This window comes from Bombina bombina, chromosome 6 (genome assembly GCF_027579735.1).
Source record: "Bombina bombina isolate aBomBom1 chromosome 6, aBomBom1.pri, whole genome shotgun sequence".
Classification (NCBI taxonomy): domain Eukaryota; kingdom Metazoa; phylum Chordata; class Amphibia; order Anura; family Bombinatoridae; genus Bombina; species Bombina bombina.
This window is the reverse complement of record NC_069504.1, coordinates 1,122,826,706-1,122,849,890: the sequence shown is the minus strand read 5'-3', so window position 1 is coordinate 1,122,849,890 and position 23,185 is coordinate 1,122,826,706. Positions and strand designations below refer to the sequence as shown.

The 23,185-nt window shown below is 44.4% G+C and overlaps 1 protein-coding gene across 1 annotated transcript in view; it reads left to right on the top strand.

Annotated features, from left to right (window-relative positions):
* ITPR2 (inositol 1,4,5-trisphosphate receptor type 2) overlaps nucleotides 1-23,185 on the top strand; it is a 920,836-nt gene that overhangs the window by 203,887 nt on the left and 693,764 nt on the right. The window lies entirely within an intron of this gene.

The window sequence follows — 23,185 nt, the reverse complement described above, 5'->3', positions numbered from 1 at the left end:
TGTGCTTGCATACATGACTGTACATATCTGTATACACACATATACATGACTTTGTGTGTGCACATGTCTGTATCTATGTTGGTGTACCTGTGATGTGTCTGTACGTGTCTGTTATTGTATATCTGTGTGACTCAATTTAAGCATACGTGTGTATATATACCTGTAATTGTGTCTGTGTGTGTGAGAGTGTTTATACACTATTAAAAGGATGTGTTTACACAAAGGCATAAATTTGTGTGTGTGAGAGAGAGACGGTGTGTTTATGCCTGTGTGCGTACACATCCTTTTGATAGAGTGTATAAACGTGTGTGTGTGAGAGTGTTTATGCCTGTGTGCGTACACATCCTTTTGATAGAGTGTATAAACGTGTGTGTGTGTGTAAGAGAGAGTGTTTATGCCTGTGTGCGTACACATCCTTTTGATAGAGTGTATAAACGTGTGTGTGTGAGAGTGTTTATGCCTGTGTGCGTACACATCCTATTTATAGAGTGTATAAACGTGTGTGTGTGTGTAAGAGAGAGTGTTTATGCCTGTGTGCGTACACATCCTTTTGATAGAGTGTATAAATGTGTGTGAGAGAATGTTTATGCCTGTGTGTGTACACATGCTTTTGATAGAGTGTATAAACGTGTGTGTGTGTGAGAGTGTTTATGCCTGTGTGCGTACACATGCTTTTGATAGAGTGTATAAACGTGTGTGTGTGTGAGAGAGAGTGTTTATGCCTGTGTGCGTACACATCCTTTTGATAGAGTGTATAAACGCGCGTGTGTGTGTGAGAGAGAGAGCGTGTTTATGCCTGTGTGCGTACACATCCTTTTGATAGAGTGTATAAACGCGTGTGTGTGTGAGAGAGTGTTTATGCCTGTGTGCGTACACATCCTTTTGATAGAGTGTATAAAGGCGTGTGTGTGAGAGAGAGTGTTTATGCCTGTGTGCGTACACATCCTTTTGATAGAGTGTATAAACGCGTGTGTGTGTGAGAGAGTGTTTATGCCTGTGTGCGTACACATCCTTTTGATAGAGTGTATAAACGCGTGTGTGTGTGAGAGAGAGTGTTTATGCCTGTGTGCGTACACATCCTTTTGATAGTGTATAAATGTGTGTGAGAGAGAGAGTGTTTATGCCTGTGTGCGTACACATCCTTTTGATAGAGTGTATAAACGTGTGTGTGTGTGCGCGAGAGAGAGCGTGTTTATGCCTGTGTGCGTACACATCCTTTTGATAGAGTGTATAAATGTGTGTGTGCGAGAGAGTGTGTTTATGCCTGTGTGCGTACACATCCTTTTGATAGAGTGTATAAACGTGTGTGTGCGAGAGAGAGAGAGAGAGAGAGAGAGAGAGTGTTTATGCCTGTGTGCGTTCACATCCTTTTGATAGAGTGTATAAACGTGTGTGTGTGTGAGAGAGAGAGCGTGTTTATGCCTGTGTGCCTACACATCCTTTTGATAGAGTGTATAAACGCGTGTGTGTGTGTGAGAGAGAGTGTTTATGCCTGTGTGCGTACACATCCTTTTGATAGAGTGTATAAACGTGTGTGTGCGAGAGAGTGTGTTTATGCCTGTGTGCGTACACATCCTTTTGATAGAGTGTATAAACGTGTGTGTGCGAGATAGAGAGAGTGTTTATGCCTGTGTGTGTACACATCCTTTTGATAGAGTGTATAAACGTGTGTGTGCGAGATAGAGAGAGTGTTTATGCCTGTGTGTGTACACATCCTTTTGATAGAGTGTATAAACGTGTGTGTGCGAGATAGAGAGAGTGTTTATGCCTGTGTGTGTACACATCCTTTTGATAGAGTGTATAAACGTGTGTGTGTGTGAGAGAGAGTGTTTATGCCTGTGTGCGTACACATCCTTTTGATAGAGTGTATAAACGCGTGTGTGTGAGAGAGTGTTTATGCCTGTGTGCGTACACATCCTTTTGATAGAGTGTATAAACGTGTGTGTGCGAGATAGAGAGTGTTTATGCCTGTGTGCGTACACATCCTTTTGATAGAGTGTATAAAGGCGTGTGTGTGAGAGAGAGTGTTTATGCCTGTGTGCGTACACATCCTTTTGATAGAGTGTATAAAGGCGTGTGTGTGAGAGAGAGTGTTTATGCCTGTGTGCGTACACATTCTTTTGATAGAGTGTATAAACGTGTGTGTGTGTGAGAGAGAGAGAGAGAGAGAGTGTTTATGCCTGTGTGCGTACACATCCTTTTGATAGAGTGTATAAACGTGTGTGTGTGTGAGAGAGAGAGTGTTTATGCCTGTGTGCGTACATATCCTTTTGATAGAGTGTATAAACGTGTGTGTGTGTGAGAGAGAGAGCGTGTTTATGCCTGTGTGCGTACACATCCTTTTGATAGAGTGTATAAACGCGTGTGTGTGTGTGTGAGAGAGAGTGTTTATGCCTGTGTGCGTACACATCCTTTTGATAGGAGTGTATAAACGTGTGTGTGCGAGAGTGAGTGTTTATGCCTGTGTGCGTACACATCCTTTTGATAGAGTGTATAAACGTGTGTGTGCGAGAGAGAGAGTGTTTATTCCTGTGTGCGTACACATCCTTTTGATAGAGTGTATAAACGTGTGTGTGTGTGTGAGAGAGAGAGAGTGTTTATGCCTGTGTGCGTACACATCCTTTTGATAGAGTGTATAAACGTGTGTGTGCGAGAGAGAGAGAGTGTTTATGCCTGTGTGCGTACACATTCTATTGATAGAGTGTATAAACGTGTGTGTGTGAGAGAGAGTGTTTATGCCTGTGTGCGTACACATCCTTTTGATAGAGTGTATAAACGTGTGTGTGCGAGAGAGAGAGAGTGTTTGCCTGTGTGCGCACACATCCTTTTGATAGAGTGTATAAACGTGTGTGTGTGTGTGAGAGAGAGTGTTTATGCCTGTGTGCGTACACATCCTTTTGATAGAGTGTATAAACGCGTGTGTGTGAGAGAGAGAGTGTTTATGCCTGTGTGCGTACACATCCTTTTGATAGAGTGTATAAACATGTGTGTGAGAGAGAGAGTGTTTATGCCTGTGTGCGCACACATCCTTTTGATAGAGTGTAGAAACGTGTGTGTGTGTGAGAGAGAGAGTGTTTATGCCTGTGTGCGTACACATTTTATTGATAGTGTATAAACGTGTGTGTGTGTGAGAGAGAGTGTTTATGCCTGTGTGCGTACACATCCTATTGATAGAGTGTATAAACGTGTGTGTGAGAGAGAGAGTGTTTATGCCTGTGTGCGTACACATCCTTTTGATAGTGTATAAATGTGTGTGAGAGAGAGAGTGTTTATGCCTGTGTGCGTACACATCCTTTTGATAGAGTGTATAAACGTGTGTGTGTGTGCGCGAGAGAGAGCGTGTTTATGCCTGTGTGCGTACACATCCTTTTGATAGAGTGTATAAATGTGTGTGTGCGAGAGAGTGTGTTTATGCCTGTGTGCGTACACATCCTTTTGATAGAGTGTATAAACGTGTGTGTGCGAGAGAGAGAGAGAGAGAGAGAGAGAGAGTGTTTATGCCTGTGTGCGTTCACATCCTTTTGATAGAGTGTATAAACGTGTGTGTGTGTGAGAGAGAGAGCGTGTTTATGCCTGTGTGCGTACACATCCTTTTGATAGAGTGTATAAACGTGTGTGTGTGAGAGTGTTTATGCCTGTGTGCGTACACATCCTATTTATAGAGTGTATAAACGTGTGTGTGTGTGTAAGAGAGAGTGTTTATGCCTGTGTGCGTACACATCCTTTTGATAGAGTGTATAAATGTGTGTGAGAGAATGTTTATGCCTGTGTGTGTACACATGCTTTTGATAGAGTGTATAAACGTGTGTGTGTGTGTGTGTGAGAGTGTTTATGCCTGTGTGCGTACACATGCTTTTGATAGAGTGTATAAACGTGTGTGTGTGTGAGAGAGAGTGTTTATGCCTGTGTGCGTACACATCCTTTTGATAGAGTGTATAAACGCGCGTGTGTGTGTGAGAGAGAGAGCGTGTTTATGCCTGTGTGCGTACACATCCTTTTGATAGAGTGTATAAACGCGTGTGTGTGTGAGAGAGTGTTTATGCCTGTGTGCGTACACATCCTTTTGATAGAGTGTATAAACGCGTGTGTGTGTGAGAGAGAGTGTTTATGCCTGTGTGCGTACACATCCTTTTGATAGTGTATAAATGTGTGTGAGAGAGAGAGTGTTTATGCCTGTGTGCGTACACATCCTTTTGATAGAGTGTATAAACGTGTGTGTGTGTGCGCGAGAGAGAGCGTGTTTATGCCTGTGTGCGTACACATCCTTTTGATAGAGTGTATAAATGTGTGTGTGCGAGAGAGTGTGTTTATGCCTGTGTGCGTACACATCCTTTTGATAGAGTGTATAAACGTGTGTGTGCGAGAGAGAGAAAGAGAGAGAGAGAGAGAGAGTGTTTATGCCTGTGTGCGTTCACATCCTTTTGATAGAGTGTATAAACGTGTGTGTGTGTGAGAGAGAGAGCGTGTTTATGCCTGTGTGCCTACACATCCTTTTGATAGAGTGTATAAACGCGTGTGTGTGTGTGAGAGAGAGTGTTTATGCCTGTGTGCGTACACATCCTTTTGATAGAGTGTATAAACGTGTGTGTGCGAGAGAGTGTGTTTATGCCTGTGTGCGTACACATCCTTTTGATAGAGTGTATAAACGTGTGTGTGCGAGATAGAGAGAGTGTTTATGCCTGTGTGTGTACACATCCTTTTGATAGAGTGTATAAACGTGTGTGTGCGAGATAGAGAGAGTGTTTATGCCTGTGTGTGTACACATCCTTTTGATAGAGTGTATAAACGTGTGTGTGTGTGAGAGAGAGTGTTTATGCCTGTGTGCGTACACATCCTTTTGATAGAGTGTATAAACGCGTGTGTGTGAGAGAGTGTTTATGCCTGTGTGCGTACACATCCTTTTGATAGAGTGTATAAACGTGTGTGTGCGAGATAGAGAGTGTTTATGCCTGTGTGCGTACACATCCTTTTGATAGAGTGTATAAAGGCGTGTGTGTGAGAGAGAGTGTTTATGCCTGTGTGCGTACACATCCTTTTGATAGAGTGTATAAAGGCGTGTGTGTGAGAGAGAGTGTTTATGCCTGTGTGCGTACACATTCTTTTGATAGAGTGTATAAACGTGTGTGTGTGTGAGAGAGAGAGAGAGAGAGAGTGTTTATGCCTGTGTGCGTACACATCCTTTTGATAGAGTGTATAAACGTGTGTGTGTGTGAGAGAGAGAGTGTTTATGCCTGTGTGCGTACATATCCTTTTGATAGAGTGTATAAACGTGTGTGTGTGTGAGAGAGAGAGCGTGTTTATGCCTGTGTGCGTACACATCCTTTTGATAGAGTGTATAAACGCGTGTGTGTGTGTGTGAGAGAGAGTGTTTATGCCTGTGTGCGTACACATCCTTTTGATAGGAGTGTATAAACGTGTGTGTGCGAGAGTGAGTGTTTATGCCTGTGTGCGTACACATCCTTTTGATAGAGTGTATAAACGTGTGTGTGCGAGAGAGAGAGTGTTTATTCCTGTGTGCGTACACATCCTTTTGATAGAGTGTATAAACGTGTGTGTGTGTGTGAGAGAGAGAGAGTGTTTATGCCTGTGTGCGTACACATCCTTTTGATAGAGTGTATAAACGTGTGTGTGCGAGAGAGAGAGAGTGTTTATGCCTGTGTGCGTACACATTCTATTGATAGAGTGTATAAACGTGTGTGTGTGAGAGAGAGTGTTTATGCCTGTGTGCGTACACATCCTTTTGATAGAGTGTATAAACGTGTGTGTGCGAGAGAGAGAGAGTGTTTGCCTGTGTGCGCACACATCCTTTTGATAGAGTGTATAAACGTGTGTGTGTGTGTGAGAGAGAGTGTTTATGCCTGTGTGCGTACACATCCTTTTGATAGAGTGTATAAACGCGTGTGTGTGAGAGAGAGAGTGTTTATGCCTGTGTGCGTACACATCCTTTTGATAGAGTGTATAAACATGTGTGTGAGAGAGAGAGTGTTTATGCCTGTGTGCGCACACATCCTTTTGATAGAGTGTAGAAACGTGTGTGTGTGTGAGAGAGAGAGTGTTTATGCCTGTGTGCGTACACATTTTATTGATAGTGTATAAACGTGTGTGTGTGTGAGAGAGAGTGTTTATGCCTGTGTGCGTACACATCCTATTGATAGAGTGTATAAACGTGTGTGTGAGAGAGAGAGTGTTTATGCCTGTGTGCGTACACATTTTATTGATAGAGTGTATAAACGTGTGTGTGTGTGAGAGAGAGTGTTTATGCCTGTGTGTGTACACATCCTTTTGATAGAGTGTATAAACGCGTGTGTGTTTGTGAGAGAGAGTGTTTATGCCTGTGTGCGTACACATCCTATTGATAGAGTGTATAAACGTGTGTGTGAGAGAGAGAGAGTGTTTATGCCTGTGTGCGCACACATCCTTTTGATAGAGTGTAGAAACGTGTGTGTGTGTGAGAGAGAGAGTGTTTATGCCTGTGTGTGTACACATCCTTTTGATAGAGTGTATAAACGCGTGTGTGTTTGTGAGAGAGAGAGCGTGTTTATGCCTGTGTGCGTACACATCCTTTTGATAGAGTGTATAAACGTGTGTGTGAGAGAGAGAGTGTTTATGCCTGTGTGCGCACACATCCTTTTGATAGAGTGTAGAAACGCGCGTGTGTGTGTGAGAGAGAGAGCGTGTTTATGCCTATGTGCGTACACATCCTTTTGATAGAGTGTATAAACGTGTGTGTGAGAGAGAGAGTGTTTATGCCTGTGTGCGCACACATCCTTTTGATAGAGTGTAGAAACGTGTGTGTGTGTGAGAGAGAGAGTGTTTATGCCTGTGTGCGTACACATTTTATTGATAGTGTATAAACGTGTGTGTGTGTGAGAGAGTGTTTATGCCTGTGTGCGTACACATCCTTTTGATAGAGTGTATAAACGTGTGTGTGTGTGAGAGAGAGAGTGTTTATGCCTGTGTGTGTACACATCCTTTTGATAGAGTGTATAAACGTGTGTGTGAGAGAGAGAGAGTGTTTATGCCTGTGTGCGTACACATCCTTTTGATAGAGTGTATAAACGTGTGTGTGAGAGAGAGAGAGTGTTTATGCCTGTGTGCGTACACATCCTATTGATAGAGTGTATAAACGTGTGTGTGTGTGTGAGAGAGAGTGTTTATGCCTGTGTGCGTACACATCCTTTTGATAGAGTGTATAAATGTGTGTGTGAGAGAGAGTGTTTATGCCTGTGTGCGTACACATCCTTTTGATAGAGTGTATAAATGTGTGTGTGAGAGAGAGTGTTTATGCCTGTGTGCGTACACATCCTTTTGATAGAGTGTATAAACGTGTGTGTGTGTATATAACACATATAGAGGCCTATTTATCAAGCCGTCAACTGTGCTGCATTCAACGGCACCAATACGCTCGCCTGACATCGCGGCTGCAGACCTGAATACGCTCTCCATATTTAACAAAAAAAATTTCAAAAAGCTGCGCACCAAGTACGGGGCAATGAGCAGCGGACTGTTGTTAACTAACAGTCATCGATCTCGCTGCTATTCAGCTTTTTCACATCTTTATTTATATACTGTCACTAAACACAGCCACCATACTAAACTGTTTAACCCCTATCCCGCTGCTCCCGGAGCCCACCGCAATTAAAAAAAGTTATTAACCCCTATCCCGCCGCTCCCGGAGCCCACCGCAACTCTAATAAACATAATTACCCATATCCCACCGCTCCCGGACCCCGCCACCACCTACATTATGTTCTTAACCCCTAATGGTCCATCCCCTACACCGCCGCCACCTACATTATGTTATTAACCCCTATCCCGCCGCTCACGGAGCCCACCGCAACTAAATAAAGTTATTAACACCTAAACCGCCAGCCCCCCACATCGCCATAAACTAAATTAACCTATTAACCCCTAAACCTAATAACCCGCTAACTGTACATTAAATATTACCTCATCCCTATCTTATAATAAATTTAAACTTACCTTTAGATTTAAATTAAACTATATTAAACTAATAATTAACCTACCCTAACTATTATGCTAAATTACATTAAACTATATTAAACTAATAATTAATCTACCATAACTATTAGACTAAAATTACATTAAACTACAAATTAAATTAACTATATTATATATTTAAAAACCTAACCCTACTCAAATTATTTAAATCTACTAGTAAAAATCACTGTTACAAAAAAAAATAAACACTCAGTTACACAAAATAAAAAAGAAATTATCAAAGATTTAAACTAATTACACCTAATCTAAGGGCCCTATGAAAATAAAAAAGCCCCCCCAAAATAAAAAAAACCCTAGCCTACAATAAAATACAAATAGCCCTTAAAAGGGCCTTTTGCTGGGCATTGCCCCAAAGAAATCAGCTCTTTTACCTGTAAATAAAAAATACAAATATCCCCCCCAACAGTAAAACCCACCACCCACACAACCAACCCCCCAAATATAAACCTAACTAAAAAAATTTAAGCTCCCCATTGCCCTGAAAAGGGCATTTGGATGGGCATTGCCCTTAAAAGGGCATTTAGCTCTATTTCAGCCCAAACCCTAATCTAGAAATAAAACACACCCAATAAACCCTTAAAAAATCCTAACACTAACCACAGAAGATTCACTTACAGTTGTGAAGATCCGACATCCATCCTCAAGAAGTTGTATAAAAAATACAAATACCCCCCCAACAGTAAAACCCACCACCCACACAACCAACCCCCCAAATAAAAACCTAGCTAAAAAAAACTAAGCTCCCCATTGCCCTTTTAAGGGCATTTGGATGGGCATTGCCCTTAAAAGGGCATTTAGCTCTATTGCAGCCCAAACCCTAATCTAGAAATAAAACCCACCCAATAAACCCTTAAAAAATCCTAACACTAAACCCTGAAGATTAACTTACAGTTGTGAAGATCCGACATCCATCCTCAAGAAGTTGTTAGGTTTAGGGGTTAATAGTTTAATTTAAATTTTGGCGATGTGGGGGCTGGCGGTTTAGGGGTTAATAGGTTTAGTAAGTACTAGTGATGTGGGAGGCCAGGAGTTTAGGGGTTAATACATTTATTTAGTTGCGGTGGGCTCCGGGAGTGGCGGGGTAGGGGTTAATAACTTTATGTAGGTGGCTGCGGGTTCGGGAGCGGCAGATTAGGGGTTAATAACTTTTATTTAGGTGGCGTCGGTGTCGGGATGGCAGATTAGGGGTTAATAAGTATAATGTAGGTGTCGGCAGTGTCGGGCGGCAGATTAGGGGTTAATAAGTATAATGTAGGTGGCGGCGATGTTGGGGCGGCAGATTAGGGGTTAATAAGTATAATGTAGGTGGCGGTGATGTCGGGCGGCAGATTAGGGGTTAATAAGTATAATGTAGGTGGCAGCGATGTTGGGGCGGCAGATTAGGGGTTAATAAGTATAATGTAGGTGGTGGCGATGTTGGGGCGGCAGATTAGGGGTTAATAAGTATAATGTAATGCATTGAAAACCAGGTACGCTGGGCCGGAATAGTGGCGAGCGTACCTGGTAGATATTTGTTAAATAGCAAAAGTAGTCAGATAGTGCCGAATTTGCATTCGGAACATCTGTAGTGACGTAAGCATCGATCTGTGTCGGACAGATTTATACTTTTGCCAAGCTGTAGGCTTTGATAAATAAGGGGAATCAAGCTTGCCACAATTACGTTGCGCAATTCCAGCGTATTTGCGGTTGACGGCTTGATAAATAGGCCTCATAGTGTTATCTCACTTTACAAATAGTCTGTCCAGCACTAGCTGCTACCTAAACACCTGTGCAGAACTAGCAATAACTAGGGACTGAGAGCCACAATATTTTTGTAATGTGATATTTACCAGGTCAGATGATACACACAACATGTAGTGCTGATATATGGAGCATGTAGTACTGATACACACAGCATGTAGTACTGATACACATAGCATGTAGTGCTGATATACGGAGCATGTAGTACTGATACACACAGCATGTAGTACTGATACACATAGCATGTAGTGCTGATATACGGAGCATGTAGTACTGATACACACAGCATGTAGTAATGATACACACAGCATGCAGTACTGATACACACAGCATGTAGTACTGATACACATATCATGTAGTACTGATACACACAGCATGTAGTACTGATACACATAGCATGTAGTACTGATACACATAGAATGTAGTACTGATACACACAGCATGTAGTAATGATACACACAGCATGTAGTACTGATACACACAGCATGTAGTACTGATACACACAGCATGTAGTACTGATACACACAGCATGTAGTAATGATACACACAGCATGTAGTAATGATACACACAGCATGTAGTACTGATACACACAGCATGTAGTACTGATACACACAGCATGTAGTACTGATACACACAGCATGTAGTACTGATACACATAGCATGTAGTACTGATACACACAGCATGTAGTACTGATACATACAGCATGTAGTATTGATACATACAGCATGTAGTACTGATACACACAGCATATAGTACTGATACACACAGCATGTAGTACTGATACACACAGCATGTAGTACTGATACACACAGCATGTAGTACTGATACACACAGCATGTAGTACTGATACATACAGCATGTAGTATTGATACATACAGCATGTAGTACTGATACACACAGCATATAGTACTGATACACACAGCATGTAGTACTGATACACACAGCATGTAGTACTGATACACACAGCATCTAGTACTGATACACATAGCATGTAGTACTGATACACATAGCATGTAATGCTGATATACGGAGCATATGGAGGTAATACACGGTACATACAGTCATGGCCAAAAATATTGGCACCCCTGCATTTCTGTCAGATATTGCACCACTTTGCCCAGAAAATTGTTGCAATTACAAATGTTTAGGCATTTTCATGTCTTTTGTTTGTATTGGTATGACACAAAAAAGTGGAGAAAAAAAGCAAAATCTGACACATTCCACGCAAAACTCCAAAAATGGACTGGACAAAATTATTGGCGCCTTCTCAAAATTGTAAGAAATAATTGCATTCCAAGTTTGTGATGCTCTTGTAATTTGTAATTAAACTCACCTGTATCAATTAACAGGTGCTGAAAATATAGAAATCACACCGGCAACCAGTTAAAATGGTGAAACATTGACAACCTTTCTGTTGTGCGTCTCTGTGCCACACTGAGCATGGAGAAGAGAAAGAGCAGCAAAGAATTGTCTGAGGATTTGAGAACAAAAATTGTGACAATCTCAAGGTTACAGGTCCATCTCCAGAGATCTTAATGTTCCTGTGTCTACTGTGCGCAACATTGTCAAGAAGTTTACAGCCCAAGGCACTGTAGCTAATCTCTGTGGATGGAAGGACATTTTTTTATCAAAGATTGCAACAAAAGATGGTGGATAAATAACCTTGATCAACTTCCAGACAAATTCAAGCTGACCTTCAGGCACAGGGTACAAATGTGTCAGCTCGCACTATACGTCGCCATCTGAAGGAAAAGGGACGCTATGGTAGGAGACCAAGGAGGACCTCACTGCTGACACAGAAACATTAAAAAGCCAGATTGGAGTTTGCCAAAACTTAAGCCAAAATCCTTTTGGGAGAATGTGCTGTGGACAGACAAAACAAAATTACAGCTTTTTGTTTTCAGAAAAGGAAATTAGGCTTTTAAAAAAAGAACACAGTCCCTACAGTCAAACATGGTGGAGGTTCACTGATGTTTTGAGGTTGCTTTTGCTGCTTCAGGCACTGGGTGTCTTGACTGTGTGCCTGGCATTATGAAATCTGAAGACTACCAAATAATTCTGTGGTGCAATGTAGGGCCCAGTGTCAGAAAGTTGGGTCTCCGTCAGAGGTCATGGGTCTTACAGCAGGAAAATGACCCAAAGCACACGTCAAAAAGCACCCAGAAATGGTTTAAGACAAAGTGCTGGAGAGTACTGAACTGGCCAGCAATGAGTCCAGATCTAAATCCCATAGAGCACCTGTGGAGAGATCTCATATCAGCAGTTGGGAAAATGAACCCTTCCAATCTGAAAGACCTGGAGCCGATGGCAAAAGAAGAGTGGCCCAAAATTCCAGTAGAGAGGTTTAAGAAACGTATTGATGGTTACAGGAAGCGATTGATTTGTGTTATTTTTTTACAAGGGGTATGCTACCAAATATTAAATTGAGGGTGCCAATAATTTTGTCCAGTCCACTTTTTGGCTTTTTTTTCCTCCACTTTTTTGTGTCATAACAATACAAACAAAAGAAATAAACATGAGAATGCCTAAACATTTGTACTTGCAACAATTTTCTGGGCCAAGTGTTGCATTATCCGAAAGAAATGCAGGGGTGCCAATATTTTTGACCATGATTGTATACAGCTGATACACGGCATATATACGGCTGATATACAGAACACATATACAGCTTATACACAGCACGTATACAGCTGATACACGGCACATATACAGCTAATATACAGAGCATACAGAACTAATACATGAGGCATGTAGAGCTGATACACAGCACATATACAGTTGGTACACGGCACATATACAGCTGGTACACGGCACATATACAGCTAGTACACGGCACATATACAGCTGGTACACGGCACATATACAGCTGGTACACGGCACATATACAGCTGTACACGGCACATATACAGCTGGTACACGGCACATATACAGCTGGTACACGGCACATATACTGCTGATACACGGCACATATACAGCTGGTACACGGCACATATACTGCTGATACACGGCACATATGCAGCTGGTACACGGCACATATCCAGCTGGTACACGGCACATATACAGCTGGTACACGGCACATATACAGCTGGTACACACAATATATACAGCTGATATACGGCACATATACAGCTGGTACACGGCACATATACAGCTGGTACACGGCACATATACAGCTGGTGCACGGTACATATACAGCTGGTACACGGCACATATACAGCTGTTACACGGCACATACACGGCACATATACAGCTGGTGCATGGTACATACACAGCTGCTACACGGCACATATACAGCTGCTACACAGCACATATACAGCTGCTACACGGCACATATACAGCTGGTACACACAATATATACAGCTGATACACAGCACATATACAGCTGATACACGGCAAATATACAGCTGATACACGGCACATATACAGCTGATACACGGCAAATATACAACTGATACACGGCACATATACAGCTGATACACGGCAAATATACAACTGATACACGGCACATATACAGCTGATACACGCAATATATACAGCTGATACACGGCACATATACAGCTGTTACACGGCACATATACAGCTGGTACACGGTACATACACAGCTGATACACGGCATATATACAGCTGGTACACAGCACATATACAGCTGGTACACGGCACATACACGGCACATATACAGCTGATACACGGCACATACACGGCACATATACAGCTGGTACACGGCACATACACGGCACATATACAGCTGATACACGGCACATACACAGCTGGTACACGGCACATACACAGCTGGTACATGGCACATACACAGCTGGTACATGGCACATACACAGCTGGTACACGGCACATATACTGCTGATACACAGCACATATACTGCTGATACACGGCACATATGCAGCTGGTACACGGCACATATACAGCTGATACACGGCACATATACAGCTGATACACGGCACATATACAGCTGATACAAGGCACATACACGGCACATATACAGCTGATACACGGCACATATACAGCTGGTACAAACAATATATACAGCTGATATACGGCACATATACAGCTGTTACACGGCACATATACAGCTGGTGCACGGCACATACACAGCTGGTACACGGCATATATACAGCTGGTACACGGCACATATACAGCTGGTAAACGGCACATATACAGCTGATACACGGCACATATACAGCTGGTGCACGGCACATACACAGCTGGTACACGGCATATATACAGCTGGTACACGGCACATATACGGTTGGCACACGGCACATATACAGCTGGTACACGGCACATATACGGCTGGTACACGGCACATATACAGCTGGTACACGGCACATATACAGCTGGTACTCGGCACATATACTGCTGATACACGGCACATATACAGCTGGTACACGGCACATATACTGCTGGTACACGGCACATGTACTGCTGATACACGGCACATATACTGCTGATACACGGCACATATGCAGCTGGTACACGGCACATATACAGCTGATACACGGCACATATACAGCTGATACAAGGCACATACACGGCACATATACAGCTGATACACGGCACATATACAGCTGGTACAAACAATATATACAGCTGATATACGGCACATATACAGCTGTTACACGGCACATATACAGCTGGTGCACGGCGCATACACAGCTGGTACACGGCATATATACAGCTGGTACACGGCACATATACAGCTGGTACACGGCACATATACAGCTGGTGCACGGTACATATACAGCTGTTACAAGGCACATATACAGCTGTTTCACGGCACATATACAGGTGGTGCACGGTACATACACAGCTGCTACACGGCACATATACAGCTGGTACACACAATATATACAGCTGATACACAGCACATATACAGCTGATACACGGCAAATATACAGCTGATACACGGCACATATACAGCTGATACACGGCAAATATACAACTGATACACGGCACATATACAGCTGATACACACAATATATACAGCTGATACACTGCACATATACAGCTGGTACACGGCACATATACAGCTGTTACACGGCAAATATACAACTGATACACGGCACATATACAGCTGATACACACAATATATACAGCTGATACACTGCACATATACAGCTGATACACTGCACATATACAGCTGATACACGGCACATATACAGCTGATACACTGCAAATATACAACTGATACACGGCACATATACAGCTGATACACACAATATATACAGCTGATACACTGCACATATACAGCTGATACACGGCACATATACAGCTGGTGCACAGTACATACACAACTGGTACACAGCATTATACAGCTGGTACACGGTACATACACAGCTGGTACACGGCATATATACAGCTGGTACACAGCACATATACAGCTGGTACAGGGCACATACACGGCACATATACAGCTGATACACGGCACATACACAGCTGGTACACGGCATATATACAGCTGGTACACGGCACATATACAGCTGGTACACGGTACATACACAGCTGGTACACAACACATATACAGCTTGTACACAGCACATATACAGCTGATACACGGCACATACATGGCATATATACAGCGGGTACACGGCAAAAACACAGCACATATACAGCTGGTACACGGCACATATACAGCTGGTACACGGCACATATACAACTGGTACACGGCACATATACAGCTGGTACACGGCACATATACAGCTGGTACACGGCACATACACGGCACATATACAGCTGTACACGGCACATATACAGCTGGTACACGGCACATATACAGCTGGTACACAGCACATACACGGCACATATACAGCTGATACACGGCACATACACGGCACATATACAGCTGATACACGGCACATACACGGCACATTTACAGCTGGTACACGGCACATATACAGCTGGTACACGGCACATATACAGCTGATACACGGCACATATACAGCTGGTACACGGCACATATACAGCTGGTACACGGCGCATATACAGCTGGTACACGGCACATATACAGCTGGTACACGGCACATATACAGCTGAAACACGGCACATATACAGCTGGAACACGGCACATACACGGCACATATACAGATGGTACACGGCACATATACAGATGGTACACGGCACATATACAGCTGATACGGCACATATACAGCTGATACGGCACATATACAGCTGATACACGGCACATATACAGCTGATACACGGCACATATACAGCTGATACACGGCACATATACAGCTGATACACGGCACATATACAGCTGATACACGGCACATATACAGCTGGTACACGGCACATATACAGCTGGTACACGGCACATATACAGCTGATACACGGCACATATACAGCTGGTACACGGCACATATACGGCACATATACAGATGGTACACGGCACATATACCGCTGGTACATGGCACATATACAGCTGATACACGGCGCATATACAGCTGATACACTGCGCATATACAGCTGGTACACGGCACATATACAGCTGATACATGGCACATATACAGCTGGTACACGGCACATATACAGCTGATACACGGCACATATACAGCTGGTACACGGCACATATACAGCTGATACATGGCACATATACAGCTGGTACACGGCACATACACGGCACATATACAGCTGGTACGCCGCACATATACAGCTGGTACACCGCACATATACAGCTGATACACGGCATATATACAGCTGGTACACGGCACATATACAGCTAGTACACAGCACATGTACAGCTGATACACGGCACATATACAGCTGGTACACGGCACATATACAGCTGATACACGGCACATATACAGCTGATACACGGCACATACACGGCACATATACGGTTGGTACACGGCACATATACGGTTGGTACACGGCACATATACGGCTGGTACACGGCACATATACGGCTGGTACACGGCACATATAGGGCTGGTACACGGCACATATACAGCTGGTACACGGCACATATACAGCTGATACACGGCACATATACAGCTGATACACGGCACATTTACAGCTGGTACACGGCACATTTACAGCTGATACACAGCACATATACAGCTGGTACACGGCACATATACAGCTGGTACACAGCACATATACAGCTGGTACACGGCACATACAAGGTACATATACAGCTGATACACGGCACATATACAGCTGGTACACGGCACATTCACGGCACATATGCGGCTGGTACACGGCACATATACGGCTGATACACGCCACATATACAGCTGGTACACGGCACATATACAGCTGGTACACAGCACATATACAGTTGATACACGGCACATATACAGCTGATACACGGCACATACACGGTACATATACAGCTGATACACAGCACATATACAGCTGGTACACGGCACATTCAAGGAACATATGCGGCTGGTACACAGCACATATACGGCTGATACACGCTACATATACAGCTGGTACACGGCACATATACGGCTGGTACACGGCACATATACAGCTGGTACACGGCACATATACAGCTGGTACACGGCACATATACAGCTGGTACACAGCACATATACAGCTGATACACGTCACATATACAGCTGATACACTGCACATATACAGCTGATATACTGTACATACACGGCACATATACAGCTGGTACACAGCACATACACGGCACATATACAGCTGGTACACAGCACATACACGGCACATATACAGCTGGTACACGGCACATATACAGCTGGTACACGGCACATACATGGCATATATACAGCGGGTACACGGCAAAAACACAGCACATATACAGCTGGTACACGGCACATATACAGCTGGTACACGGCACATATACAACTGGTACACGGCACATATACAGCTGGTACACGGCACATATACAGCTGGTACACGGCACATATACAGCTGGTACACGGCACATATACAGCTGGTACACGGCACATATACAGCTGATACACGGCACATATACAGCTGATACACGGCACATTTACAGCTGGTACACGGCACATTTACAGCTGATACACAGCACATATACAGCTGGTACACGGCACATATACAGCTGGTACACAGCACATATACAGCTGGTACACGGCACATACAAGGTACATATACAGCTGATACACGGCACATATACAGCTGGTACACGGCACATTCACGGCACATATGCGGCTGGTACACGGCACATATACGGCTGATACACGCCACATATACAGCTGGTACACGGCACATATACAGCTGGTACACAGCACATATACAGTTGGTACACGGCACATATACAGCTGATACACGGCACATACACGGTACATATACAGCTGATACACAACACATATACAGCTGGTACACGGCACATTCAAGGAACATATGCGGCTGGTACACGGCACATATACGGCTGATACACGCTACATATACAGCTGGTACACGGCACATATACGGCTGGTACACGGCACATATACAGCTGGTACACGGCACATATACAGCTGGTACACGGCACATATACAGCTGGTACACAGCACATATACAGCTGATACACGTCACATATACAGCTGATACACTGCACATATACAGCTGATATACTGTACATACACGGCACATATACAGCTGGTACACAGCACATACACGGCACATATACAGCTGGTACACAGCACATACACGGCACATATACAGCTGGTACACGGCACATATACAGCTGGTACACAGCACATACACGGCACATATACAGTTGGTACACAGCACATGCACGGCACATATACAGCTGGTACACGGCACATATACAGCTGGTACACAGCACATACACGGCGCATATACAGCTGATACACTGCACATACACGGCACATATACAGCTGGTACACAGCACATACACGGCACATATACAGCTGATACACTGCACATACACGGCACATATACAGCTGGTACACTGCACATATACAGCTGGTACACTGCACATACACGGCACATATACAGCTGGTATACAGCACATACACTGCACATATACAGCTGGTACACGGCACATATACAGCTGACACGGCACATATACAGCTGATACACGATACTTATATAGCTGGTACACGGCACATATACAGCTGGTACACGGCACATATACTGCTGGTACACGGCACATATACAGCTGGTACACGGCACATACACGGCACATATACAGCTGGTACACGGCACATATACAGCTGGTACACGGCACATATACAGCTGGTACACAGCACATATACAGCTGATACACGGCACATACACGGCACATATACAGCTGGTACACGGCACATATACAGCTGATACACGGCACATACACGGCACATATACAGCTGGTACACGGCACATATACAGATGGTACATGGCACATATGCAGCTCGTACAGGCACATATGCAGCTGGTACACGGCACATATACAGCTTATACACGGCACATATACAGCTTATACACGGCACATATACAGCTGATACACAGCACATATACAGCTGATACACGGCACATATACAGCTGGTACACAGCACATATACAGCTGGTACACGGCACATATACAGCTGATACACGGCGCATATACAGCTGGTACACGGCACATTCACGGCACATATGCGGCTGGTACACGGCACATATACGGCTGATACATGCCACATATACAGCTGGTACACGGCACATTCACGGCACATATGCGGCTGGTACACGGCACATGTTCAGCTGACACGGCACACATACAGCTGATACACGGCACATATACAGCTGGTACGCAGCACATACACGGCACATATACAGCTGGTACACGGCACATATACAGCTGGTACACGGCACATATACAGCTGACACGGCACATATACAGCTGATACACGGCACATATACAGCTGGTACACGGCACATATACAGCTGGTACACGGCACATATACTGCTGGTACACGGCACATATACAGCTGGTACACAGCACATACACGGCACATATACAGCTGGTACACGGCACATATACAGCTGGTAAACGGCACATATACAGCTGATACACGGCACATATACAGCTGATACACGGCACATACACGGCACATATACAGCTGGTACACGGCACATATACAGCTGATACACGGCACATATACAGATGGTACACAGCACATATGCAGCTGGTACACGGCACATATACAACTTATACACGGCACATATACAGCTGATACACGGCACATATACAGCTGATACACGGTACATATACAGCTGGTACACGGCACATATACAGCTGATACACGGCACATACACGGTACATATACAGCTGATACACGGCACATATACAGCTGATACACGGCACATATACAGCTGATACACGGCACATATACAGCTGATACACGGCACATATACAGCTTGTACACGGCACATATACAGCTGGTACATGGCACATTCACGGCACATATGCGGCATGTACACGGCACATATACGGCTGATACACGGCACATATACAGCTGGTACATGGCACATTCACGGCACATATGCGGCTGGTACACGGCACATATACGGCTTGTACACGGCACATATACAGCTGGTACACTGCACATATACAGCTGGTACATATCACATATACAGCTGATACACGTCACATATACAGCTGATACACGTCACATATACAGCTGATACACTGCACATATACAGCTGATATACTGCACATACACGGCACATATACAGCTGGTATACAGCACATACACGGCACATATACAGCTGATACACTGCACATACATGACACATATACAGCTGGTACACAGCACATACACGGCACATATACAGCTGGTACACGGCACATACACAGCACATATACAGCTGATACACTGCACATACATGACACATATACAGCTGGTACACAGCACATACACGGCACATATACAGCTGGTACACAGCACATACACGGCACATATACAGCTGGTACATGGCACATATACAGCTGGTACACAGCACATACACGGCACATATACAGCTGATACACTGCACATACACGGCACATATACAGCTGGTACACTGCACATACACTGCACATATACAGCTGGTACACAGCATATACACGGCACATATACAGCTGGTACGCAGCACATACACGGCACATATACAGCTGGTACACGGCACATATACAGCTGACACGGCACATATACAGCTGATACACGGCACATATACAGCTGGTACACGGCACATATACAGCTGGTACACAGCACATACACAGCACATATACAGCTGGTACACGGCACATATACAGCTGGTACACGGCACATATACAGCTGGTACACGGCACATATACAGCTGATACACGGCACATACACGGCACATATACAGCTGGTACACGGCACATATACAGCTGGTACACGGCACATATACAGCTGATACACGGCACATATACAGATGGTACACAGCACATACACGGCACATATGCAGCTGGTACACGGCACATATACAGCTTATACACGGCACATATACAGCTGATACACGGCACATATACAGCTGATGCACGGCACATACACGGCACATATACAGCTGATACACGGCACATACACGGCACATATACAGCTGGTACACAGCACATATACAGCTGATACACGGCACATATACAGCTGATACACGGCACATATACAGCTGATACACGGCACATATACAGCTGATACACGGCACATATACAGCTGATACACGGCACATATACAGCTGATACACGGCACATATACAGCTTGTACACGGCACATATGCAGCTGGTACAGTGCACATATGCAGCTGATATACGGCACATATACAGCTGGTACACGGCACATATACAACTGGTACACGGCACATATACAGCTGATACACGGCACATACACGGCACATATACAGCTGGTTCACGGCACATACACTGCACATATACTGCAGGTACACGGCACATATACAGCTGGTACACAGCACATACACAGCACATATACAGCTAGTACACAGCACATATACAGCTGGTACACGGCACATATACAGCTGATACACTGCACATATACAGATGGTACACAGCACATACACGGCACATATACAGCTGGTACACGGCACATATACAGCTGGTACACGACACATATACAGCTGGTACACGGCACATATACAGCTGATACACGGCACATATACAGCTGATACACGGCACATATACAGCTGGTACACGGCACATATACAGCTGGTACACGGCACATATACAGCTGATACACGGCACATATACAGCTGGTACATGGCACATACACGGCACATATACAGCTGGTACACGGCACATATACAGCTGATACACGGCACATACACGGCACATATACAGCTGGTTCACGGCACATACACTGCACATATACAGCTGGCACACGGCACATATACAGCTGGTACATGGCACATACACGGCACATATACAGCTGGTACACGGCACATATACAGCTGATACACGGCACATACACGGCACATATACAGCTGGTTCACGGCACATATACAGCTGGTTCACGGCACATACACTGCACATATACAGCTGGTACACGGCACATATACAGCTGGTACACGGCACATACTTAGCTGATACACAGCACATACACGGCACATATACAGCTGGTTCACGGCAAATACACGGCACATATACAGCTGGTACACGGCACATATACAGCTGGTACACGGCACATACACAGCTGGTACACGGTTTCATACACGGCACATATACAGCTGGTACACGGCACATATACAGCTGGTAAACGGCACATACACTGCACATATACAGCTGGTACACAGCACATATACAGCTGGTACACAGCACATATACAGCTGGTACACGGCACATACACAGCTGATACACGGCTCATACACGGCACATATACAGCTGGTTCACGGCACATACACGGCACATATACAGCTGGTACACGGCACATATACAGCTGGTACACGGCACATACACAGCTGGTACACGGTTTCATACACGGCACATATACAGCTGGTACACGGCACATATACAGCTGGTACACGGCACATATACAGCTGGTACACGGCACATACACAGCTGGTACACGGCACATACACAGCTGGTACACGGCACATACACGGCACATATACAGCTGGTACACGGCACATATACAGCTGATACACGGCACATATACGGCACATATACAACTGGTACACGGCACATATACAGCTGGTACACGGCACATATACAGCTGATACACGGCACATACACGGCACATATACAGCTGATACACGGCACATATACAGCTGGTACACGGCACATATACAGCTGGTACACGGCACATACACAGCTGGTACACGGCACATACACGGCACATATACAGCTGGTACACGGCACATATACAGCTGGTACACGGCACATATACAGCTGATACACGGCACATATATAGCTGATACACGGCACATATACAGCTGGTACACGGCACATATACAGCTGGTACACGGCACATATACAGCTGGTACACGGCACATATAC